Source organism: Furipterus horrens, unplaced genomic scaffold, assembly GCF_987537825.1.
Source record: "Furipterus horrens unplaced genomic scaffold, mFurHor1.1.pri manual_scaffold_8, whole genome shotgun sequence".
Taxonomy (NCBI): domain Eukaryota; kingdom Metazoa; phylum Chordata; class Mammalia; order Chiroptera; family Furipteridae; genus Furipterus; species Furipterus horrens.
Window position 1 is genome coordinate 96,719,870 of NW_028327178.1, and position 26,886 is coordinate 96,746,755.

Below are 26,886 nucleotides of genomic sequence, written 5' to 3' on the forward strand. Positions count from 1 at the left end.
CAGTCAACAATCATTGATTATGCTCCAGATCATTCCATTTATGTCTGATTCTTTCCAATAGCCATGTTATATGCCTATCACAACATATTCGACCATCTCCCTGTTAATGAGTGAAAAACACACATTTGCAGTGTTAAGCTCCTGACGCTCAGAGGTTTGTTTGCTAAAGCAGTTAGCGTCACTCTGACCCCATAGCTCTCAGAGTGTGGTTACCAGACCAACCAGCAGTGGTCTCACCTGGAAAATTGTTAGAAGTGTGGAATTTTGGCCCAGACCTACTGTATGTGAAATTCTGGTGAGGGTCAGGGACAACGAGAGGTGTCCCAGCCATCTGTGTTTTAACAAGCCCTACAAGTGATTCTGACGCATGTTCAAGTTTGAGACCTACTGCCCTGACTTACATTACATCACTCACAGCCCGCAAGGACCATGTCCATTTGTTTGTCCTCCACAAACAATTGCAGCAATACAGCTGGGTGCCAGCTTCTGTGTGCAGAGAGTGTGTTCTCTGTGTATAAGGATCCAAGAAGTTTCTAGACATGCAAAGTTAAATAAAGTGTTCAAGCAAGCTACCCAGATATCCATTAATTAATTAACTCATTCATTCACTCATTCATTCATTCACTCATTCATTCATTCATTCTTTCTTTCATTCATTCATTCTTTTAGGATGGATTGAAATCATGGTCACAGACAGAAAGCAAACATACGCCCCTGTCTAACATATTCAGGAGAATGTGACAAGCAGATTTTCCCCAAACGGTCTGGATGCCTGGTGTGATTCTTCCTTAGGTGCAAAGAGATTGCAATTGGTGCGCTCTGTCTGCAAAAGGCCAACCATCTGGAATACACAGGCATGGAAGTAATAATGGTGCTGAATGAATGTGGGAAATGGAAGCACACAGAACCGGGCCTATATCCTGGACCCACCACTTCTCAGCACTCTCTGAGCCTCAATTTTTACCTTCTCTAAAACTTTGGGAAAAGTAAACCTACCTAACAAGACTGTAGGTCCAAACTGCACAGTGTAGAACCTCGGGGGAATTTTGTTGGTCATCCTAGTGTTTAACACATCTCTGTACAGTCAAGTGAATGAAAAGATGAGGGAGGAATTAATGAGGTATTGCATGAGAATGTCATTTCAAGATTTAGAGCATGTGTCATTGCTGTATTCTGCAAGAGGCCCCTGGGAGGCAAGAGTGGGGTGGGGAGGGAGGATGGCAGTGGGAGAGAACACAGAGCCACCTAAGAGGTCTCAAGCCTGGCTCTCCAGTCAGGAGTTTTGACTGACAGGTGTAGAGGTTGGGGCAGGGGGTTTCGAACTCGAGTGTGCTTCAGAATCCCCTGGAAGCTTGTTAAAAACACAGGAGGCTGGGCCTCACCCCAGAGCTTTCAGATTAAATAGATCTGGGGTGGCACCTGGGAGTTTATGCCCCTACGATGTTCTCCAAGGCTGCTGATGCTGGTGGTCCCAGGGCCACACTTTGAGAACCATTGGATTAAGGTAACAACAGATGCTATAATAAACAAACTCCAAAACATCAATGGCTTCTTACAGTGAAAGTTTACTTCCCACTTAGGTAACTTTCCAATTCGGGTGCTCCTTGATGGTGAGTGTGGGGGACTCTGCTCCACTCCATCACTTGGAGATCCAAGCTGGTAGCGGCTCTGCCATAGTCAGCATGTGGCTTCCAAGATCACATTGAGTGTTGACATCTTCCTGACAGATGAAGACGCAAGTGGAGAAGCTCCACCCTCTTCTTCAGCTCCTTGGTCAGAAAGAGATGCACATCATTTCCATTCACAAGCCATAAGCAAGGACTTGTCACTCAGCCTCACCTTATACTGAAGGACCGGGAAATACAGTCCTTGAAAGGGGCAGTAGTGTCTCCAGAGTAATTCACTTCTTTCTAGGCTATGCAAGGGAAGGACAAACCAGCTGCCAGTACTGCACATGACAAGTGCTTTCCCATTGCTGACCCCTGGGCCTGGTCACTGGGAAGTGGGTTAGCCCAGCCACAACCCCAAACTATGGCAGTGGGTGAAGGGGGCACAGGGTCTACGGAGAGATAGAGACCTGCTGGCTCCTCTATAGACCCTTCTCAATGACACAGGCATATGTTCACCGATGTCTCCACTCCCTGTCCTGTCCTTGCAGGGGTCAGTGTGATACAGCAGAACTACAGGCTTACGGTCAGGTGGAAGAGCCATCACTGTTTTGACCTTGGGCCACCTACTACATGCCAGTCCCATGAAAACTCCTCCACTCGCAGTCACTTTCCATATGGATGAATGGCTCCCATGCCCAGCTGGGCATTATAATCATCTGGTGAACTTTAAACACATGTAAAACAAACATATTTATTTAATAAGACTGATTTACTAATATAACATTGTATATCAACTATAATTGGAAAAAGAAGTTTTAAAAACTATTCTACATTTACCCTAAAGTTCTAAATCACTTGGCAAGAAAGAAGGCTATCTTCTGGCCCAGAATGCACTCTAAGCAATTCGAAAGAGAAAAGATATTGGCAGCCAATAAATATATCATGGTTGGTGGGGGTACAGAATTATTCTGAGTCAACTTAGCTAAGCTGGAACTACATTTCCCAGAATTCCCTTCCCTGCATGGCTCTGAGTTAACTTAGGCCCCAAGAAACATTTTGCATGAGATTTGGAAGGAGGAGGTAAAGCAGCAGCATCCAGATATTTTTATACTCAGTAGGTCAGCATGGGTCCCCTGGAGTTACTGGGATGCAGACATGCTGTTGCTGGTCTGCAGGCTCACCTGGCGGACATGGGGCAGCACCTGGACCATAGCTTCTCCAGCTCCCACCGGGCTTCCTCCCCTAGCTTCCCCAACTCTTGGACCAGAAGCATGTTCAGCTCTGTGACAAAGGGCATCAGTTTCTCCAGCAGGTCACTGGCATCATTGGGGTTGGAGACTCCAAGGGAATGATTGCTGGGCATGGACCCACATGTCCTTGTGTGTTCCAGCTCAGATTCCTGTGTTCTTTGTCTCTGACTCATGTTTACGTTTCTTTGCTTGTTTGTTTGTTTTTTGTTTGTTTGTTTCTGACTTCTGTCCCTGTTGACTTCAAGCCTATACACAGATGCAACATCATCCCTGGGTCTGTTTAACAAGCTCCCACCATTGTGTGGGACCAAATGCTTGAAATCAAGCCCTTGTTTTAGATCACTTTGTGTCTGTTAGAACCTTCACTGATGCCCAGTCTCACTTACTTTTCCCAACAACCTTATGAGGAAGGTCTTGTTAGTCCCATGGTAGAGGTGAGCAATTTGAGGACCAGAGAGGCTAAGTCACTTATCCAAGATCCCACAGCCAGCAAGGAGGAATGGGGGGTGGGGGGGATTTGAACCCAGACCTCTCAAACTCTAAAGTGCTCTTCTCAATTGTGATATTTTGTGGCCTCCTTAAGACAAAAACTGGATCCTATGAGATGGTCAACTCAACACTGGGTTCTCACCTGGGTCTGTACCAGGATCCCACCCGCTCCTCCCATTGTTCTGGAGGAAGGGTCTTCCTTGGCCAGGGCCTGCTGTCTACAGAGACTGGCTACTGTCCCCCCTTCTCTTTCACCACTCCAACTCTGGCCAGCATTTCCCATGGGTTAATTACACCATTTTATCATAAATCAATAGGAAAAGGAAAAATGCTTTCTTGGAAGATTCCAAACTTAATTCAAATCCCAAGAGAAACCCTCCCTTAAAATTGTTCTGCTTTCATGTACAAGACACATATTGATCAGAGATGGTGCTGCTTCGGTGGGGGGGGGGGGGGGGCAGGGCAGAGGTCCCTGGTGTGAGGTCCAGAGGCCTGACCACAGGAGACACACAGAAAGGCTGGCAGAAGAAGAGGCAGAATAGGAAACAAATCAAAATGGAGACAATGACAGAGGAGAAACAAACACAAACAGCCAAGAGACAGGGAGGAGAAGGGCGGGGAGAGAACAAAAGAGGCAGGAAAGAGAAACAGAAAGGCAGAGACAGAAAAGTTAGAAACAAAAGAGAATGAGAGAAATAGGGATAGAGGAATTGAAAAAAGATGGAGGATGGAGAGAAGTGAGAATGAGGAAAGAGAATGAGAGCAAGAGCGAGAGAGACAGAGAGCGTGTGTCTGACAGGTTCCTGCCTAATGAACGCTCTTCCTCCCGGTCCCAAGTTCTTTGGGGGAGGCTAGGGTGGGACCCAACATGGGACCCAGCATGGGGCACTGGCCACGTGTGACACACCTCCGAAAGGCAGACACTAGCCTCTGAGGCAGCTCCCTCCTTCAGAGCCCCACTTGGCCACCTCTTGGGCTCCTGTCCCAGAGGTAATGGCAGAGGGCCTGCCCATCTGAGGGTTTGTGAGCTTAGAGGGGACCTGGCTGCTGGAGTGGGAGAGATGACGTGAGCCAGAGGTGCCCACAGCCACCCACCCAGCTGGACACTGAAAGTTTCTGCCACCCAGAATAAGTGCACAAGGACCTACAGGAAAAAAAAAAGAAAAAGAAAAAAGATGTCTACAGCCAGAAGAGATAATAAAGGCGGGCCTGTCCGGACTGAAGCCTGGGCCACATGGCCAATTCCTCTGCCTTTCAGACAACACTTTTTACCTTCTGCAGCCCCCTCTACCTTCCCACCGAATGTCTGGCTCACCTGCCATGGTCTCCACCCTCTGGCAATATTTTCTCTTCTCTGGCATTTCCTCCATTTATCCACCGTCCTCCGTGTACCTGCCTCTGCCCATCCAACCGCCGATGCATCAGAAGCTCCATGATTGACCCCACTCCTCACCCAGCAATTTTTCTACCCAGCTGCCCACCCCTTTGGCCACAATCCAGCCTCTGTATCTGCCAACCACTTCCCCATCTAACATTCCCTCTACCTGGGCACCACTGTCCAGGTACCTTCCAAACTCCATCCATCCACCAGTCCTTCCACCCCTCCGCCACCTTCATTTATTTGCCAACCCCTCTCCTTTTCTCCAACTTCCCACCTACCAGCCCCTCTGTCCCTTTTCAAATCCTCTATCCATCGCCAAAATTACCAACCCCTCTGTTCATTTATCCCCCCCTCCATCAACCCCTGTACCCACACATCAACTCTTCCATTCATGAGTCAGTCCTCCCTCCATCTATAAATACAACTCCTCTCTAATCCACCAATACCAGCCCCATCCGTTATCCCGTCCACCCATCAATCCAGCAACCCTCCCATTAGTATGTCAGCCTCTTCCTGCAATGCTTACCGCTTCACCTACCAAGCCTTCAACACTTCAACTGCTTCTCACCCAACCCTGCCCTCAGGGTGGTTCAGTCAAAAGAAACTGGATTTGTAGACCCTGCAGACCTGGGATATAACCTTACTTTGTCACCCATTGGCGATGTAGTTCAAGCCAGTGCTCTCCCCCTGCCCTGTCACAGCCTTGGGAGGATCCTCTGAGCCATTAAGGAAGTTAGAGTGGAGTAGAGAAAAGTTCCTCTCACCTCTACTAAGGACGCTGGTAAAGTTAATTACACTCACCTCTCTGCCATCCCAGCTAACTGGACAGTAGAGAGGAAGCCTCACCCCGCTGGCTGTGCCTTGGCCTGTCTTTCCTGCCCTGATGGGACACACCCAGGCCACAGGCCCCTCCTCTGCCTGAGTTCTGGGGTTCTGAGCTGGCTCCAAAGCCATGTAGATGGCCCCCAGCACCTCTGTGACCCACTCGGTCCTACATGGTCCCATCTACTCTCTTAAATACAAACCAATCTCTTGATGACTTATAGACTAGTCTGGACTCAGGCCAAATAGATTGCAGGGAACACGGAGGGGGGAAATGACATCAAACCTAGATGGAGGCTCTGGAATCAGTAAGACCTGTCTTTGTGTCCTTCCTATATGTCCTGCATCTGTGACCTTCCCAGGTCACTTAACCCCTCTGAGTCACAGTGGTCCTTATTTATACAGTGAGGGTCAGAATATTCCTACCTACTGCATGAGGTTGTGATTAAAGATATGCGCATACTGAGGTAGGGCCTGACACACAGTGGGCCCCATCAAATGTGAGGCTGCCTTCCCCTCACCTGGACTGGCCCTGGGGGATGAGGCTTGTGTTCCTGGGGACAGAAGGGAAGACAGGCCATGTTTTCACATTCAACCCAGACTGCTGGGGCCACAAAGCTAAGCCTTCCCACTAGCGCTCCCTGTGCCAGCATTTCCACTGAAAAACCTCTGTTTTCAGGGAATGTTAAATGCCTGGAAAATATTGCTATGGGGTGACTCTTAGCCAGGGCCAGAAACAAATTTCTTTTGCAAATTCCAACCCTCCCTTTTGGTATATGCAGCCCTCCTCCACCACCACCACCCTCCAAAAAAATATATAATAATAATAATACAAGAGCTGACAGGTGAATGTGTGAGTTTGTGACTTGGGTTTCCAAAGTGGAGTTCAGCAAGTGTTTGGTCTAATTGCTTTTGATATCTAGAAAAGCTAATTAAGGTAATAATACTTGGCACTTGTATAATAATAAAAATAATGACCCTTTATATGTAAGGAGCGTCTTTCATCCAAGGATCACAAAGGCTTTACAAACATTAATTAATCCTCACAACTCACCTGCAAGGTGGGTGTAATTAGCCCCATTCTACAGCTGGATGCATTGAGGCAGGGATGGGGTAAGCAATGTGGCAGAGATCACACATTATATCTACTGTCAAGATAGGAATGGCTCCAAAGATTCCGGAAGCCACACTCTGAGCTCCCCAACCTTTCTGGTAGGATCCTTCCATTTGACTTGGAGCAGCCTTGGGGAGCTTCCCTCGGAGCCAGAGCTCCCTCTGGACCAACCACAGAGAAAAGCAGAACGTCATGATCACCTCTGGCTGAGGGACTTTTATATCCTTCCCCATAAGCCAAGAGGATCAGGCTCCACATGACCTCAAAGTCCCAGTGTCCAGCCCACCCCTTGCCATCCTGTTTCTGGTTTCACTGGCAGGTTTTTCAGGCCTTGAAGCTCCCAGCAAGGACCCAGGTTCAGCCAATATCCCTTAGTAATTGAGCTGGAAGATTGAACAGATAAAAGCACAAAATGCCAACAAGTGTATTTAAAAGTTGTGGTATGTATATACAATAGAATATTACTTGGCCATAAAAAAGAATGAAGTCTTTGTGACAGCATGGATGGACCCAGAGGGTATTACACTCAGTGAAATGAGTCAGACAAAGACAAAAATACCATGTGATTTCACTTATATGTAGAATCTAAAGAACAAAATAAGTGAACAAACAAAATAGAAACAAACACACAGATACAGAGAACAGGCTGATGACTGCCAGAGAAGAAGGGAGGTTGAGGGCTGGGTGGAAAAGGTGAAGGGATTAAAAAGTACAAATTGATAGTTACAAAATAATCACAGAGATGTAAAATACAGCATTGGAAATATAGGCAATAATATTGTAATAAGTATGTATGGTGCCAGGTGGGTACTTGCAATATTGAGGGAATCACTTTGTAAAGCATATGATTGCCCAACCACGAGGCTGTATGCCTGAAACTAATATAAAATAATAGTGAATGTAAACTGCAATTGAAAAATAAAATTTTTTAAATTACAAGATGCACAGTTAGATTTGAATTTCAGAAGAACACCAAATTGTGTGTTAGTATAAGTATGTCCCAGGCAATAGTTGCAGCATGCTTATACTGAAACATGATTTGTTACTTACTGAAATTCAAATTTACCTGGCCATCCTGTATTTCGCCTGGCGACCTTGCTTATTAGCAGCTTGGTGCCAGGCACAGGCTGGCTGCGCTCACATTCCTGACCGCCTGCAATCCTGAACCTGGCCTGGGGAGGCAGGCCCTCCCCTTTCATCTTTGCCCCTCGAACTAGTCTAGAGAAGGGAAGTAGCCTGCCCAGGATCCCACATTCCTCACCTCCCTCGGCTTCCCTGGAGCCTCTGCTGACTACCTCCCCCTCTCCACAGTGATCCCCCAGTGCCCAGAAAACAAAGTCCAAACCCCTTGATAGGATCCCTTCCAGGGCCCACAAATCTGGCCCCAATGCCCCCCCAATCACACATACATCTTACTCAGTGACATTAGCTCCCATGTTCCTCTGTGTGTGTGTGTGTGTGTGTGTGTGTGTGTGTAGCCACATCAAACACTTCCCATCACCAGCACACCCTGCACTATTTACTGGCCCCATGCCTTAGCACACACAATTCTCTCTGCCTAGAATTCCAACAGATTGATCTTGCAAAATTGATAAAGTCATTCATTCATTTCACTACTAGTATTTATTAAGCACTTACTATGGGTTGCCCTGGCTGGTTTAGCTCAGTGGATTGAGCGTCGGCCTGCGAGCTAAGTGTCGCTGGTTCGATCTTCCAGTCAGGGCACATCAGAGAAGGAAAACTCTGACTCCAAAAAACCTCCGCTGCCTTGCGGCATACCTCTTCTGGGGAAAGGCTAAGGGAGTAAACCCCGACAGAAAATCCGGAGCCGGAGTCCCTAAGGCGGTTTGACGTTGTAGTCAACACCGGCAACTCCTGCGGCGCACCTGAAGCCAAGCTGTATCGACTCCGTCTTTCCCTTGGACCCTTCAGCTGCGAAGAGAGGGGGGGTCTGCTGCATGGGCAACAGCAGACCCTCCATATCACCCTGCCCAGGCTCTGTAGCTTCAGCTCCACTGGAGAGGACACTCCAGCGTCATCGCAAGATGTCAATTCAACACGGGAGGAGACAGATGCCGTGTCATTCCCGAGTCGGACTGCACAGCCATTCTCGGCGGTGCAGATAGACACTTAAGAAGCTACACCATCGTCTCTCGAGACGGACGGCTGCTGACGACGACGACGACGACGACTATGGGTCAAGCTTATAATCCCCACCTTCATGAAACTAACAGCTCAGCACAGAGGTGAGCAGACATTTTTCTATAAGGAGTCGGATGGTTAATATTTTAGGCTATGCAGACCCTGGGTCTATGTTCCAATGACTCACTCTTCCAATTGTAGCATAAAAACAGCCATAGAAAATACAGAAATGACTAGGTATGGCTGTGTTTCAATAAAACTTTATTTACAAAACAAGATAGTGAGCAGCATTTGACCCACAAGCTGTAGTTTGCTAGTTCCTGGTCTAATCTTAGAGGAAGGCATTGAACAAAGCCCACAAATATCTGGTAATTATGAATAACAAACTCTTGAAGCTGTGAAGGCAAAGATTCTGCTCAGAGTGTGGGACCCTGGGCAGAACCCTCCCCTACGCAGCCTTACATCAGTGGGTCTTCCTCTCTGCACCCATAGCCCCTGGGTTTAAAGACACATCTGCGGTCATTCAAGGCAGAGCCGCCTTTCCAACACAGAACACTGTCTTGGCTGCACATAACCCTTCCTGAGGCCACCCCCTCCCCAGCAAGCCCTCCGCCTCATCACAGGCACCAGATGGGGCTGGGTTATAGGGGACAGCATCTGGCAGCAGGCCTAGGCCCCTCCCTAAGAAGGCAGCTCGGCTTGCCCCTCACCCCTAAAGGCGATCCTGTTACCACTCCTTCCAACTGCCCATGTCTGATTAATAGCCCGGCCTGAGCAAGACTGGGAATCTTATTTAATAGAAAGTGAGAAGGAAACACAGAACTGTCTGCAGAGACTCCGGGGCCATATGAAGGGCCAGATGTTTTCAGCACCATGACTTTTATCTTCTCCCTCAGTTCTTCATCCTGCTGGGCTGTAGGATGGTTTATCTCTCTCTCTCTCTCTCTCTCACACACACGCACACTGAAATCTTTTCCTCTTGTCCTCTATGCATTCAGCACACAGGCTCACACCTTAGGCACATATGTGTGTAAGAACACACGCGAGCACACATGAATTCTTGCTTGCCAAGAGTATTCGCAGTCGGCAAACTCAGGCATAGACAGACACATCTAGAGACACACAAGCCCTAAATTCTTGCCTCATGCCTACACTTGCATGCACATGTGTGTGCTTTCACATGGTACACGTGTGTGCGCTATACATGTGCACGCTGCACATGTGTGTGTGCCGTGTGCATGTGTGCACTGTGTGCGCCATAGCACGTGTGTGTGTGTACGCGCACAAACACACTATACTCATATATACTGTGAAATCCAGCCCCACCATGTGTCTTGCAGGAGGAACTGGCCAGGAAAATCACATCTTTGGCATCTCTGGGCTGCCAGCTCTGTCTGGGTTCCTGCTGCCAATCTCAGCTCGGAGGCAGCCACAGGAAGTTTCCGTTTCCCTGGCTGCCAAATTCCAGTCACCTCTGACCCCCAGAGAGACAGACACTGCTCCAGCTTCCTGCAAGCCACTGCGCACGGTGTACCCACCACTGCAGCCACATGTGGTGCCAGGAGATAAAGCGGGACTCGGTGTCCATGCTACTGCGGTCATGGCAGCTCCCCTGGCCTCCCCTGGGGGTCCTGGCCAGGCACACTAGAGCCACCAGGGAAAGACATTGGGCTGAGTCCAAGGTCAGAATTTCCGCATAATCTGAAGGACGCTGACAGCTTTCCTGCCCTGCTTTCCAACACATCTAGCAGCCTAAGGAATTCATCACCCCCAGCAGCCATGATGCCACCATGCAGCCAACACCCACTGCCCCTTTAACTCCCAGTGAGCAACTGGGCTCCGGCCTCTGTACCTCCCTTGTGTGGAGCCGGTGGCCAGGTGGCGGTGACCGCAGCAGCAATTAAGAAGCTGTTGCACCAACTCCCAGCCTCTCTGTTAAACTGGTCAGCAGAATTTGGACTCCCTGCAGTGTCCTCACGTAAGCTATTCATTCATTCATTCATTCATTCATTCATCCAAGATACATATGCTGAGGCTGTGCCTGGTGCTGGGGATTCAGTGGCAAAGAGACAAGAGTCATTGGTCTCACTTGGGAGATGAAAACCGGGGTGCCAAGGGCATCCATTAACATAGTCCGTTGCAGTCAGGAAGGCTTCCCAGAAGTGAGGTCGGACTTGAATTTAGAAGGCCAGAGAGGAAGAGCAAGCCAAACAAAGCCTACAGGTGTAAAGGACCAAAGAGGCTGGGCCTGACGCATAACGGGCTGTTGGCTGAACAAATGAATGAGTGAATGAATGAATAAATGAAGAGTCACAGGAAGCTTTCAGGCAGGAACATGACTGACTCCTATTGATCAATAATGCTGACAGCTGATGTTGGGGATCTCCAGGGCTCCACTTCTTGTTGAAGGCTTCTCTGTCCAGGACAGATGGCTCATCTCCCAGTTCTCTTAGCCCATGCTCACCACACACCTACATAACAGACACAAACACACCACACAGACAACTGCTGGCCACAGACACACCTGTGCGTGCAGGTAGCTACTCGTACACATGTGAGGCAACCACAGCTGTGCTGCCACGTGCAGCCCATGTCCCCATATCTAAGAATGATGGCAGCAGCAAACGCCTTTATCACACTTCCCCATGGGCCAGGCAGCTGTATCCTCTGCATTTATTATTCAGTTAAGTCAGTCCCCTAAAGTAGGAACTGTTGTGATCCCCATTTTTATAGATAAAGAAACTAAGGCATGGAAAGGTGAGTCATTTGTCCAAAGTGATATAGTTAGTAAGTGGCAAGGCTGGAATTTGAACCAAGCCACCTGATCCCAAGGTCCATGGTCTTTATCGCCAGAGCAAACTGGTCCCAACCTCCCTCCCCTGTTCTTCAACACTCTACCCACCCACTCCCATTGTAGTCCAGCCACACTCAACCCCCAAATACACAACTCTCTGCCATATTCATCTTGTTGGCACATTTCCTACCATCTTTCCCCATGGTACATGTCTCCTTATGAGATCTGTTTTTATTGTTTGTTTACCAAATGTTTGTTAAGCACAGATTATGGTCCAAGCTTTGTGCTAAACATTTTAGTGCATTCTCTTCTTCAGTTCTTACTGCCACCTTATGAAGGTTCTGTTATTATTAGCCCCATTTCATAGATGGGTAAAATGAGGCACCGAATGGTTAGGTTACTTGCCCAAGGTCACAGAGTGCCAGAGCTTAGAATAGACTCAAACCATCTCAATCTGTGAGCTCTTAATCTCATCTTGGGCTGCATTCTGCTCAGTTTTGGCTTCTGTAACTGAGAAGAAAGTTAAGGAAAAGGAAGAAAAGAAAAGGAAGAGGAGAAAAAGGAAGAAGAGTGACCGAAAATCAAAATGCAAGACTATTGGCCATTATGAATCCTGAGTGTGGGCAGAGTGGGGAAAGCGACCTTGGAAAGGTCTCACCCACATTTTATTGTGAATAGCTTGGAACTGTTTGGAAATAGGAAAAAGTTGAAAGGATTCTGACATGAGCACCCATAAACTCACCCCCTAAATTTGGCAATTAACCTTTTACTGTACTTGCTTCACTGCCTGTCCACCCATCTTGCCAGCCATCAATTTATCCACCTAAGATGGCAAACACTTGGCAGAGTTTTCAAATCTAAACAGGTGGGTCAAGGCTGAACTCCCTCGGGAAAGCCACTGAGGGTGACCCAGGTTGTGGGTTTTTACTGGAGCCGAAGAGACTGCGCACAGTTCACGTGTACACAGCACACATGCATGTAGGCAGGACTGCGAACACACCCGCACACACATGCACACACACATACGAGAAAACAAAGACACAAAGGATGAGAGAAGCCCCGGGATTAGGAAAAGAGCCAGGGGCCCCCTCCGTTGGCCAGTCGGCCAGTTCCTCCCACCAGCCGTCCCCATGGGGGGCAGCCAGGCCCTCACAGCCCTGTCTGGCCACCAGGGGCCCTGGGTCTCCGAGCCAGCCTGGGGGGTGGGGTGTTTCCCTAATTGTCCTACTTGTCGCTCAGGCCACAGAGGAAACAGCCGCTGGCTTCAGCCTCCAAATGACAGGAAACGCCATGGAGGGCTCCTTGGCCAGTAATTACTACTTTGAGAAAGGAGAAAAAAAAACTGCTGAGGGGGAAACGGTTCCAACTCAAATAATCTACGCATTGGGGGGATGGGAGGCTGTTTCAAGGAAAAGACATTTTGAAAAGCTTTCAATCAATCTGACAAGCAATTATCTGCTTAGCTGCTGGTACAAATCTCCCCCTCCCTCCTGCCAGAACTGGTGCCCCTCCCATGAAAACAAGAGCCCCCAACTGACACTCAGTTCCCCAACACCTCTACCCCAGCCCCCAGCAGCCAGAAGGGTGAACAAGAGATTGAGATCCTGCCTGGGAAACCTCAGGCTTTGGGGGCAGCCAGTGGCTAGGGGGAGTGGCTGCCTGATTCTCTCCTCCACCTTTCACACTCATGCATACACACTCATGCGTACACACACATGCACACCCTCTACGAAGTGTGACTACATGCCCTGCCCCACGCGTTGGAGACTAGGCATGTTTCAGTCACCCTGGGAACCATAAACATTCTCACATTTCATTAATTCATTCAACAATCATTTTCTTGAAAAGAAAACTCACCAGGACATCCAATGAGGAGTATGGGAGACACCCATGGCCTCCTGAATACAGCTGGGGAAGAAAGTCATGGTCACTGGCTTTGCGGGGGAGCCACAATGATGACTGGCTGTGACTGGGCAGGAGGAGAGTGTGAAAAGCAAGTGCTGGCCTCCTCTTGGGCCCTGGGAAGCCAGGTACAGGGGTCCCTTTTCGCCTCTGCCTGCCCCAGCCCCAGCCCTCCTCCTCTGGCAGCCCCCTATCGCAGGCTCTGGTCCTTGCTCTTGCTCAGAGAATCATGGAAATTTTCTCTAGCAGAAGCAATGTGGGACAGAGAGCAAACGGGTTTGGTTGCTGTCCTCCCAGGAAATTCTGAGCAGAGACCAAGAACGATCCTCCAGCATCAGAGTAGAGGCCCAACAGGTTAATCCCAGCCCCAGCCCTCTCTCTCTCCCTATCCAGCAAAGTGCTGGCCCTTGTGCGATAGCACATGTATACAAGCTCTCCATTAACCTTCCCGACCACCTGTGAGCTATGAAGACTGTTACTCCTCAGAACATTCTACAGGTAAGGAAACAGAGCTCTGACAGGTGAAGTGACTTCCCCATAGTCACATAGTTATGAAAAGAAGGGCTGGAATTTAAAGCCACGTCTTGCTCACTCTAATATCCATGCTGTTAACCACTTTGAGATATCAATAACCTAAAGGAGATACTCATTTAACCCAGAGCAAATGTTCAATAAACAGCTGTTCTTAATCATTGTCCACCTTAGAACCCAAAGAAGGGTTGCATCAGCAAAGCTGAGGGCCCCGATAGGGAAGCCAAACAAGATATATGTGAAAATTGGTGCCCTGCATTTTGCACTTGGACCTTGGGTACAATCAAGAACAAATTCCTATGCCCAGCCAGGTGGGCCGCACACACAAAGCTTAGAACAGGATGACTAATTCCACCTCCAACATTGCGGGCCAGAGTCTGCTGGCCAGACTCTCAGACTCTGCCCAAAGCTGAGCAGAGAGGCAGACACTGGCCCTGGCAGGCTCTGTCTCAATTTACAGCCCTGGGAGGTGGGACCCCTCCCTTCTGTGTCTGCTGCTTAGGAAGGGACTGAGCACACCCCACCCAGACACCACATTCACTATAGCTGCTCCCTGTGCTCTGGGACACACACAGGACACCTTATCTTCCAAGACCATCAGTCAGGAGAGAATGCCTGTGTCAACGGAGCGGAATGATCCTGCTCGCCTTGCATTGGAGGGATGCAGCTGTTTGCCCTCCCAGAACATTTCATTTTGCCTTCGGTGTTTGGCAAGACATATCTGATGCACTGGCAGGCAGGAATGTTGCTCGCTGTGTCCCCAAAGGACACACCCTCAAGTTTTATGATCAGAACAACTCAAGTACAAGACCTACCCCACGTGACACCCAACCCCCATCTCCTGACTCCACAGCAGAGCAGAAACTCTCCACCTGCCAAAGAACTGGGGCGGACGTCCAATCGGCTGCCCATCCATCTATCCATGCATTTCGTCAGCATTTATTGATGCTATGCACCGGAGATACAGGGACAAATAAGACACTGTTCCTTCCCTTCAGAACCCAAGGTGGAGATGATGCCATTGGGTGGTGCAGCCTAGCAGAGTGGGACCTTTGGCAACACATGGAACTGGTTTCAGATCCCAGCTCTGTCCCTTCCTAGCAATGTGACCTTAGCAAGTGACTGTCCTCAGCAAGCTGCAACCTTCTCCCAGGGGAGAGGGGATGATGAGGTACCTACCTCCTCTTGTTGTTGGGGCAACTACCTGGAAAACTGCTTGTAAAGTCCTGGGCACTGTGCCTCTCACGGCATGTCAGCTGGTGTTACTCATTATTGCCTTCTGTGAAATGGGCATAACAATGCCCAGCCTGTCCGCTTTTACTATAGGGTCCAAACCAAATAAGACAGCATGTGGGGGGAGTGCTTTGTAGATACTATAGTGGAGTGTTTATTTTATCATTCACTCACGTAACAAACATTCCTTGAGCATCTGTGATGTGCCCAGGGGGGTTTTGGGAAGGGTGAAGGAGGCACGAATGTCTTGCAGATTCCAGCAGTGTCTGAAAAAGAGGATCAACCTCTGATCAGATAGTCACGAGTTAGGAGCAGTAAGAACAGCAATAAAAGTTTCTACACAGCAGGGTGGGGATGTGGGGGGTGGAGGGCATCATTAGCTAACTGGAGAGGTCAAAGCAGGCCTCCTGGGGGGAGGGGAGTTACCAGGATGAATGGGAATCCAGGCTTTTACAGTCTGAGTGAGAAGCATGTTCTCTAGTTAGAGTATCAGAATGCCTTGCGTGACACAAGAGAGGTGACCCAGACAGGTGCTGCTCCTGTACAGGAGCTCTGTGGACAAATATCTGAGGAGGTAAGTTCATGCAAAGAAAGCCCTGTGGCCATAGGGGATGGACCTGTGCAGACTAAAGGGCAGTAAGGACTGCAGCCTGGATGGCCATGATGTGCTGCCTGGGTTCCTTGAAGTCCCTCAGTCCATTGTCACATCTGCAAGGGTTGGTTGGTGGAGCCAAGATCAGAACCTGAGTCTGGCTGCTCACAGCTCTCTGTCTGTCAGACCCACCCGGGATGCTCAGCCTGGGCTGGGTGACAGGCCTCTGACCAGGATGGCTGAGCTAATTGCCTCCTGGCCTCACATTGCCTCCCATCCTCCCAATTTGCATCTGTTCATGGACCCCATGCAAACCTCTCTCCCTGTGAAGTTCTTCCAAATCACTCCTTCTCTGCTCCCTGTAGAAACCAGACGCCACCCTCCCACCCCAAACAGCACCCTCCTCCCCTGCCTGGCAAGCATCCTGTCACCTCCCCACGTCCCCAAACCACTTACTGCTGTCCCTGGGACCTAATGCAAGTCACAGAAGTCCTTGGCTGACATCCACCCCAGGAGGCCACATTAGCAACTTCATTAATCAGGAAGGTTTGTGCCTCTATTGTCTGCCGTAATCATTTGTTTATTTCAACTCTGACGCAGCCCCAGTTTATTACAATTATTACAGCCTGGCATGGCAGACATACTTGCCTTCCACAAGCACAGAGGAGTGGCATTATTGTATGTAGTAGCAAAAGACGCACCTTATTCAATACCACCCAAAACATCAGATACCATTCAGAAATAAAAACATACATTCATTAGTCATATAAAACATATACACCTTTGAATCCACAAAGAATCAGAATTAAAAGGAATAACAGTTTCTCTCGAAGCCAACAAAATTAGAAACAGTAATATGGAATGCTAGTGAGATTGCTCTGAAATCGCTAAACAGGAAAACTTTGCTGGAGGCAAAGTAAATGAGAACAACCTTTATGGAAAGCAAATGGGAAAATATGTATCACAAACCACAAAAATGTTCCTGCCCTGAGACCCACGGATTCCACTTCTGGGAATGTGTCCTAAGGAAATGAGACAAATAAAAGAAACACTCTGTGGAAAAAGAAAAGTGTTGTTAAAGCATTATTTAGAATAAAGAAAAATTGAAAGTAAAATTCAACAGAACCCAGCATCAATTTGATGAAATAATAGGTAGTGGTTAACAGGATAATCTCTAAGACCTAAGACCGGTGCGGCAGGCAAAGAGGCTTTTAGACTGGAACACTAACTGGGAAAGCAGCGTTCACATTTCAAGTTTATTATCAAGTTTAATATGCACACATTACGGATCAACATAAAAATCATGGCACTTGCAATGCTAGCCTGCCAGCCTTATGGGAAGGGCTTTTCCCTCGTTTTCTAAATTTTCAGTTGGGTTGTATATTTGTTTTATAGTTTCTTTTAACTGGAGCTAACAAATGATCATGCTTCACACAAGAGCCACGAACAGCCCTTAATTAATGCAGCTTTCATAAGACCCTCGCCAGTCTGGGCCTTATTACCACCTTCCTTAAGACCTGCTCCCTAAAAGTCATGTGGGAGATAGATAGACCTGGGAAGGCTTAATAGCCTTTGGATCACGTGCTATGAAGAAGGGGTTTGTCAAAAATACTGGCTAATAGACTTCATACCCATTCACAACATCCCAGCAAAGTGGACAATAGCATCCCCATTTTACAGACAGGACAACTGTGATTCAGATGGGATGGCAGCTTGACCAACACAGCTGGTAAGGAGTGGAGGCAGGGATTCAACTCCAGGGCCTTCTGCTCCACAGTCTCCGCTTTACTGTTGTCATGTTTCTCAATCCATGTTCTTTTTCCCAAACGGATATATAATATTTTAAAAGGAGCTGATCCATTAAAAGAAGTTGGAAGTTGTGGCTTGACGGGAACTCAAGGCAGCCCATGCAGTCTTCCCAGGAGGCCTTGGAAGGGAATGTAGGGCTCAGGCGCTGTCTGCTTTGCTTGAAAGGTGACCAGCATGGCCATTGGCTGCAAAACCCACTGGCTCCAAATTCCAGAAGAAGGCATCTACTTTACCAAGAATGTATCTCCACAACCACAGAGACAGGCCCCACAGAAGAAAAAAAGGGCTGGCGGGCCCCCGATTGGCTCCTGGTGATGTCATGCCCCACCCAGAAAGCCTGTAAATGCTGCCTGCTCTGGGGCGACTTTATGGGGGACTTAGTGTCTGCATGCTCCCTCTGTGGCAGCCAGGCTGGCATGACGGCTCCTGTCGGCCAGCGGCACCCGACCCGTCCCCTACACATCCCCAGCCTCCCTGTGCTGGGCCTCTGATGACAGCCTATAATTACCTGCAGTGCACCATGGCTTCGTGGGCTCCTGAAGATGGAGAATGGTCAGGAAGAGGAAGTTCCTTGAAAGGGACAGGGGAATCCTCTCCCCAGCAGGGTCTCTCTCTTCCTCCCGCTGCTCTGAGGGGCTTGGGAAGCAGACCAGGCAGCCCTGAGCCTCTGCAGACCTGCAGACACCTTCTCAGCTCCCAGGCCGTCCAGCCGGCCCCATCAACATGCTCCCTTCCCCAACAATCCTTCAGCTGCTCCCCACGGCTCCCAGGACAAAATGTTATACAAATGTCTCCCTGTGGTCTCCTAGTCTAGGGTCTGCCTCATCTCCCAAAACTCCCCTGTTCCATATCACACAGGTGGCCACAACCACCTGCTCTCCCTGCCCACACCACCACACCCTCGCTTGCCTCTGAGCCTCCTCAAAGGCCAGTCCCTCTGTCTGTAACATTTATCTATCCTTCTCTCTCAGCTCATCCTCTTTTAGGTGGCTATCCCCTACTCAACCCTGAGTCTTGATTTAGATTTCTCTTTACTCGTGGATCTTTTTTGGACACCTGTCCCAGTGGGCAAGGTGCCCTCCTTCTGGGCTCACAGAGTCCCCTAGTTTTGTCCCATGTCTTAGTCACTGGGGTCCCCCCAGAAACAGATGCTATAACAAAGATTCAGCTGCAGGTGGTTTATTTAGGAGGTGATGCCAGCGTCTCCTGGCAGAGAAGTAGGAAGTGAGACAAAGAAAAGAAGACAGCCAATGGAGAGTGTGTGTGTATCGGGCAAGTTACCACTATGGGCAACAAGGGCTTAATTCTGCCGGAGCCGTGGGATTCAGTGTGGAACACATGCCACACCCCGGCTGAGTTATGTTCGCCTAGGGAAGGAGCCCAGGTATCAACCACCGGTCCCAGCAGCCCCTGTCTGGGGGCTCTTCCTGAAAAACATCATCATCTGGTCTGCCAACAAGTACCGGTACCATGAGCTCAGGCAGCCAGAGAACGTTCCTAGGAAGTCAGGTGATGAGCACTGCGGCTGAAGTTCAAGGGGTCCCAAGCCAGCACCATCCCTTCTGCTGAATCACAGTCCCACCACCTTCTCTGCAGCTGCCTCTTCTGCACTCCGTCCTCCACTGGGTACCAAGCTTCATGCAGGCAGGCATCACGCCGGTTTTGCCTACGGCTGTCTTCCCAGGGCCAAGGCACATAGACACATTCAGTAAATCTGTGGGGGGTGGGTTCTCAGGGGTCCTATCACAAGGGACCTCAGTTTTCCAACTGGGACATCCAAAGATCAAGGAGGGAAAACCACAAGAGGAAACCTGAAACACCTTTCATTATTCTAAGCATTGGCCAGGGAGTCCAAAGGTCCTTTTTGCCCCTGTCAGATCCTTAGGTGAGGACAACAGTGGGCAGAGCCAGAGGCCTGGGTTCAAGTCTCAGCTCTACCAATTACTGTGTGGCCTCAGGCAAGGTACTTAACCTCTCTGTGCTTCGGTTTCCTCAACTATTGAGACTCAGAATAAAATGAGAGGTTGGAGGTGATTCCAGAGATCTCTGAGTATGACACATGGCAGGTGCACAAGAAATGTTTGCAGAATCTAAATCTCAAAAGACTGCATGTTCCTCTTTGCCCCCAGACCCAAGAAATAGATAGAAAAATAAAAGGACTAAAAAGGCTCCAAGCCTTGCTTCTCCTACCAGCCAGCCAGGCCCTGGGACAGATAGGGAAACTGAAGCCTAGAGAAAATAAGGGGAGGCACCAGATCTCACCTGAGGTTGGGGTAGAGAGGTGACCAGGTGCTCCATCTGCCCCTTCACCCCTGCAAAATGGGGTTAGGGGTCTAGAGGGACAGGCTGACCCTGTCCAGACCTCAGGCCAAGCGCTGCTCACATGCACTCATGTTTGCTCGAGGGGTCGGGCCAATGACCGTCTGGTCACATGTCTGGCGTTGGAATGTGGAAGGCCGGACAGAGGCACAGGAGAGGGGGTGGCATGGGGTTGACTCCACATTCTGCCTTGCACCACTGCCCCCAGAGATTCTGAGAAATTGGGTGAAAGTGTACCAAGTCTTGGGCCTCAGCCACCTGGAGTCAGAGACTGGGAAGGTCCTGCCCCAGGGCAACCCTGCCCCCTCCCAGACCTGGGAATCCTGGTTTTCTGGCGCTCTTGCTGTCCCCAGCACCGGCCAGCTCAGAAGTGGAGGGTGGTTCTGGGCCTTGAAGAGCCTGTGAGGTCAGGCTGGGCCAGATCTGATTCTGTGTGAGTGTGTGTGTGTGAGTGTGTGTGTGTGTGTGTGTGTGTGTGTGTGTGTGAGTGTGTGTGTGTATGTCAGAGAGTCACAGAGACTGGCACAAAGAGCAGCTCACCCACCCTGGATACTGACCAACACTGATTGTCACCTCCTCTGTGCCCAGGGTAAGAGAAAGTAAACGGAACCCTCCCCTGCCCAACAAGGAGCTCAGAGTCCAGTGAGGGAGCCTGGGCTTGAGCAAAATCTAGAAGTGTCTGCCATGCACAAATGCCTTGCCGTGCCCTCTAATTTCATCTGCCCAACAAGTTCCTGAGGAAGGGGAGTGGGGCGGGTATTACCTATGTCACAGCTGAAGAGAATGAGGCTAGAGAAGGCTAACGAGCCTGCCTACAGGAAGTTCCATGGGAAGCGAACACAAATCTGCCTTTTCTGACCATTGAATTCTCAGTGATTGGCACGAAGGCAGATGCCCAGCAAATCTTTGTTGAGCGAAGGAGTGAATGAATGAATGAAGTGTCAGAGGCAAGATTAGAATCTGGGTCTGATGGCCACAGGTGCCTGATGTTCCTTCATTTGCACACATGCAAAACACTCTAAGAGAAGTCAATGCAAAGCAGTGGGGGAGCCAAGGTGGCAGCGTCAGACACTGCCAAGCGTGCAGGAGTGACACAAGAAGAGGAACATTTGACTGAGGTTTTGGAGTATAGGTAGGAATTTTCTAAACTGACCATCCATTCCCCAAATATTTAATAAGCCTCCATTGGATTCCTAGCAGTCTTCTAGGAGCTGGGATCCATCAATGAAGGACATAAGTTTTTTGCCCTCATGGGACTTATATTCAAGAGGGTCTGAGGAGAGGGCATCTCAGGCAGAGGGAATAGCACTGGTGAGGAGCAAAGAGGTATGTCTTGGGAATGCAGAATACGGGGTCCATTTGGGTGGAATGGGTGTGAAGGGATTGTTGGGAAGACAAAACTAGAGACATGAGCCAAGGTCCAGAGGGTTTTGAGTGCCCCAAAGCAGACACTCATCAACCTAGTGTCTTTGACTGCATCAATGATTTTTTTATACTGAGTTTATGTGTTTTTCACCTAATTTAAGCCATGGATACCACCACAAAAAATCTGGAGCTCCAGAAGTTCTTAGTGCTATTGAAGAGAAAAGAAATTATCTTTGCTCATTTTCATCTTTTCACATTTTACATTGATTTTGGTATTGAGAAATATTTCTGCATTTAAAGCTGGACCCTTCACATCAGGTACTCAGACTTCAGCATAGGTAGTTAAGTTTATTATAAAGTATGTGACATGTTTTAATTTCTTTAAATCAATCAATCAATCAATCACTCGTGATGTCTTTGGCAGGAATAAGAGAAAACAGGCTTTATTTTATTAGAAAGCTGAGGTTGTCAACATTTCAAATGGGAGGTTGCCTGGCCTAGGTTTCTGCAGATTGTTGGGAAAACTTAAAGTAGGAGAATCTGGGGCTCACATTGGAGGTGGCTGTGTGCAGGAGATGGACAGGAGAGCTTGTGTCCAAGTGGGACCCACTGGGGACTGGGGACGTGGGTGGAACCAAGGTTGGGGCAGCTCTTCTGCAGTGATCAAAAAGTGACGAGATGACAGCTGACCTCCTCTGGGTCCTGGTGGGGCTGCCTGGCCAGATCAGGGAGAGAATTCCAAGGATGCAGTGGCAAGTAAGGAAGTCAAAGTGGAGGAAGGAAAGGAGGCTTAGGCAGGAACCATAAGGGTCTCTGAAAGCCAGGAATGGAGAGTGGGGTGAGGGAGATACAGACCTGGGCCCGGTAGGGTCCAGGGTCTGCAGAGGCTGAGGAGCTGACTGGAGCCCAGCACAGAGCTGATTCATAGCAGGTGCTCAGCAAATGTCTATTAAGTGAATGGTCTTAAATACCAGGCTGATTGCCTTTATTCTTTTAATAGCTTTGATACGTTAGATGCTTTTTATGTGCTCTAAGGTAATTTTGCTAAAAGCCTTTCATTCATTCATTATCTCATTTTACAGAGGAGGAAATTGAGGCTCAGAGTGGCTGAGAAGCTTAACCAGGGTCACAAAGCTGGCAAGTGCTAAAATCAGGGCTTGACGCCATGTGAGTTCCACGTGAGTTCAGCATCTAAGCTCCACATCTCCCGGGACATTGTCCTGCAGGAGAAGGCAGTGCAAAGTCCAGGCTGCATCATGACATTTATGGGACCTAGGAAATTTTGCTTTAACAGACCCATTCCTCCATAAAAAATATATGTATATGTAAATTATTTTTTAATATGTTTTATTGATTATACTGTTACAGTTGTCCCAATTTCCCTTCCCTCTGCTCCCCTCTACCCGGTGGCCCCCCTCCCTCCAGTTGTCCCCCCCTCTTTTAGTCCATGTCCATTGGTTGTGCATATAGTTCTTCTCAGCCCCTTCCTGTCTACTCCATTCCCTCCTACTATGCTTCCTAATTCCTGCACCATCTCCCTCCCCTTCCCCCCTTCCCCCTCACTGCTGACCTCCCCCCATAATGTTCCCCATACCTATAGTTCTTTTTCCACTCTCGTTGCCTACTTAGTTTGCCTTTGTTTTAATTCCCTAGCTTCTGTTGTTGGTTGTTGTGATGCAGTTTTCATTTTAATGTTCATAGTTTTGATGCTATGTTTGTAAATTATTATCTTTGACTATTGGTATAAAGAAAAATATATTCGAGGCTGGATTATATTCATTTTTTTTCCTTCTGACTTTAAAAATATTAAAACACTTCCATAGACCCCTAAAATATCACGCACTGGAGGCAGCTGTCAATGTGTGCACTGGAGCAGGGGCATGGACCAAGGGGCCTCAGGGCTGTGGTCTCTGTACCTAAGAACGAGGTCAGTCCCCACCCGCTCTTTGAGGTGCAGCCCTTGGAGCCATCCAGTGGGTCAAGAGGTAGTCCCATGATGCATATCAGACCCCTCAGGTCTTCCCCAGGCCATGACACTCCTCTTTTTGAGACACCTGCACCTCCTCAGAGGGAGAAAAGGCTCTGTTACCAGGGGACTCAGACTAGGCCACCTCTGTGCACACAGAGAAACAGCAGGAAAATCCAGCCACCCCAGGCTCCAGCCCTGCCCTTCCCCCTATTCTACAGGTGGAGAGATGCTTGGGCTGCCCTCTGCCCTCTGCCCTCTGCACTCCGCTTCCTGGAGCTGTCTCCCTGGGAGGAGCTGGGGCCCCACCAGTGACCTTTGGCATCTCTAATCTTTGTCTTCCCTTCCTCCCCCCTCCCCAATCATGCAGGAGCTCATGGGCAAGGACAGTGGATAGTGGGGGGGTGGGGGGGTCAGGGGTGCTGCCCCCAGCCCAGTCTCTCAGAGCCTGCCCTGCCCACACTCACACTGGGCTGTGGGAGTCCCCCATCTCAGCTTCCCACAGCCTTTAGTTACCTCTCTTCTTGAAATCAAAACCACCCTTCCTGGGGCTTCCTGACTATCCCCCACACCAGCCCCTGTTGTTAGCTTTCTAAAAGAACACAGGAATAATTTTCAACTTGATCAAATGCCAGGCTCTGTGCTAAACACTATACTTATCCAATGCCCATAACAATTCCACAAAGTAGGTACTACCCTCACCCCGTAAGAGAGCAGTACGGATAAGGGACTTAGCAGATGGCCAGGTCAGGATTCACAGCTGCCTGGCTGGCTCCTCGGGAGCCCTGAGCTCCAAGCCCGAAGCCCGGGTTGCTTCCTGGATTTAATTCTTCACTGCTTCCCTGCCCTACATCCCCTAGCTTGACTCTCAAGGCTGTCTTAACCTGGCCTTTGTCAAACTTCTATAATGCCCCTCCCTACTGTGCCCCCCCACATGGCCTCAGGTACTCCCCAGCCTTACACACACACACCCGCATCTCCTCATTTCATCCTCCTCTGCCCTTGGGTGCCTGTTCCCTCAGCCTGGAACACCCTTCTTCCTAAAGAAGGAAGTTCTCTGCTGTCTGAACATGGGGTTTTGACAGACTGACTTGGGTCTTAATCCCACCACTGCCCCTAGACCCAACTCTGTGACCTTGATAAGTCATCCCATTTCTCTGAGCACAATTTCCTCAACCCTAAGACTGGGGCCACAGGCCCACCTCATTGTTTTCATGAGAATTCACTGGGAAAGGATAGGTGGAGTGAAAGGCACAGAGTGGGAATTCAGTGGATATCCTCTCTGCTGGCCCCAGTATCACTACTACCTAACCCCTAGCTGTTCATCTTTTAAACCTCAGCTCAAACATCACCTCCTCTGAGATGCCTTCTGGGATTACCTCAGACAATCAGGCAGAGAGCTTCTCCCTGGGCTGTGAGCTCTGGGAGGGTCTGAGTCTTCTCTGGACTCCAGCCCAAAACACGGCGCTGACTATGCTCTGATGCTTGCTGGAAAGAGGGAAGAAGGGGGAATTAAATGGCTCAGAAGAAGGCAGTTGGGAGTTGATGAATGGGACTGGATGATGGAGATTAATAGTGGAAAATAACTTGAGCCTTCATATTTCAGTAATTAGGCCCAACATTGCTATAGCATGAAGAAGGGGGACTGCATTCGGCCAGGTTATCTAATAACCCAGCTGTGGAGACTGCCCCATCATTTCTCAGAATCCCCATGGAGTAGACCCCATGCCCCACCTACACCCTCCCCATCAGGCACCTGAGACTCAGAGCCCCAACACCCCTCCCTGGACTGAGGGGGGAGCCTCAAGAAGCTGAGGCAGGCTACACTGTCACCCGGTGGGCTCCCTGGAATTGGCAGTGGCAATGGGGACATTACTCAAAGTGGTTTTCCCTCCTCATTGTATACCAGGCACTGTGCTGAACCAGGGGATCAGATTTAGTGGGGGACTGAGGGGTAGGAAGTGGGGAAACCTGCAAGCTAAGCCAAGAGTGAGCAAAGGAAGGGCCCCACCCCTCCTCCTCTCATCCCCCACCCCAGCTTGTCCCCAACATCTCTCCTATCCCCGCTGGTTCCCTCACACCCTCCCCCTCTCCATCTCCTCCTAGGCCCCTCTTCTCCATCCCCAGCCCCAATCCCACCACTCCCCACTGTTCCCCATCCCCCACCCACTCTCCCCAGTCCCACCTTCCTGGGTCTCCATCCCTCCTCTGACAGCCTCTGTAATAACAGCCTCCAAACCAGCCCAACAGGTTCCAGCAGACCCAGCCTTGCCCCCAGGCTGGTAAAGAGGTGGAGCAGGGAACCCCCAGCTGCTGGCTGTCTGCAAATACCAATTATCTCTGCAGCCTGCTGGCCTGCCCAGCCAGCCCAGCCAGCCCAGCTCGGTGGCCCTGGGGGGTTCGGGGGAGCAGGGGAGGATGCCTTGGACACGGCCTGACCCGGACTGTGTTTCTAGTCCTAGCAGTCCAGGAACAAGCCAACCAAGGACACCTTCTCTTCTAGGAGCTGACAAGTCTGAAGGATTCTGCCAGACCAGACACATGGACTTACGTGTAATTCCTCATTGAACACATCACCTGGTTGAAAGGAATAAAGTTTCATTTTTAAAAACATAAGAAATTCGGGGACCGGAATTAGCCAATTTTTAAAAAAAATTAATGCTTTGTTTGAAGCTTTGACCTGAACCATCCATGAAAACTCCTCCCCAAGCCAGGGTTTCCAGATTCAGCTTTCTCCACAGGGCCCCCTCAGCCCCTGGGCCACTGATAAGAGGGGAAGAAGGAAGAACAGCGGGGCAGTGAGAAGAGTGTGTGATTTTGGGTGTGAATGTGAAGGGATGTATGTGTCTCCAGGTGTGTGAGCAATTAAATGTCAGCCTGATGGGCTGGGTTCAATTCCCAGCTTCACCTCTTAGCTGTGTGATCCCAGGAAAGTTATTTACCTCTCTGTGCCTCCCCACCTGTAAAGTGGGCGAATTTGCCTCCTGGGGTTATTGTGAGGACTGAAGGAATTTATAAAGGTAAAGCATTTAGCAGAGTACACATGGTGGGTGTGATTTAAGTGTTTCCTATCACTACTACCACTAGTATTAGTATTAATGGCATTATTATTATTATTATTATTACTTAGAACCATGCCTGGACCTGTAGCACTCAACCGTTCCCCAGTAACATTGATTGTGTATGTGGGTGTGGCCAAGAAAGAGCCCTGTGGATGAATAAATGGATCTTCCTGGGTAAATGGCATTTCTAGATCACAGTTTTAATTACAGTTTTATAGATTGGACTTTCAACTTGGGTCTCATGGGGCTAAAATCAAAGTGTCGGCAGGGGACTCTAGAAAGAATGTGCTTCCGCGCCTGGGCTGCCTCAGAGAGGCTGCTGCATTCCTTGGTTCCTGCCCCCTCCCTCCCTCTTCCAAGCCAACAACATTGCCACGCTCCAACCCTGCCCACAGCAGCCCGAAAGGCTCTCCACCTTAAAAAACATAGTGATGACATTTGCCCCACCCGATAACCTAGGGTAATTTCCCCATTTCAAGGTCATTAACTCTAATCATATCTGCAG

At 49.3% G+C, this 26,886-nt stretch overlaps 1 long non-coding RNA gene across 1 annotated transcript; it reads right to left on the reverse strand.

Annotated features, from left to right (window-relative positions):
- Positions 1–1,545: 1,545 nt before the first annotated feature.
- Positions 1,546–14,043, reverse strand: LOC150003572 (uncharacterized). The gene is made up of 2 exons (XR_016512670.1): positions 13,460–14,043; positions 1,546–1,769 (listed from the first exon to the last, which is right to left on the reverse strand). It is a non-coding gene; the product is annotated as an uncharacterized LOC150003572 (long non-coding RNA).
- Positions 14,044–26,886: the final 12,843 nt, after the last annotated feature.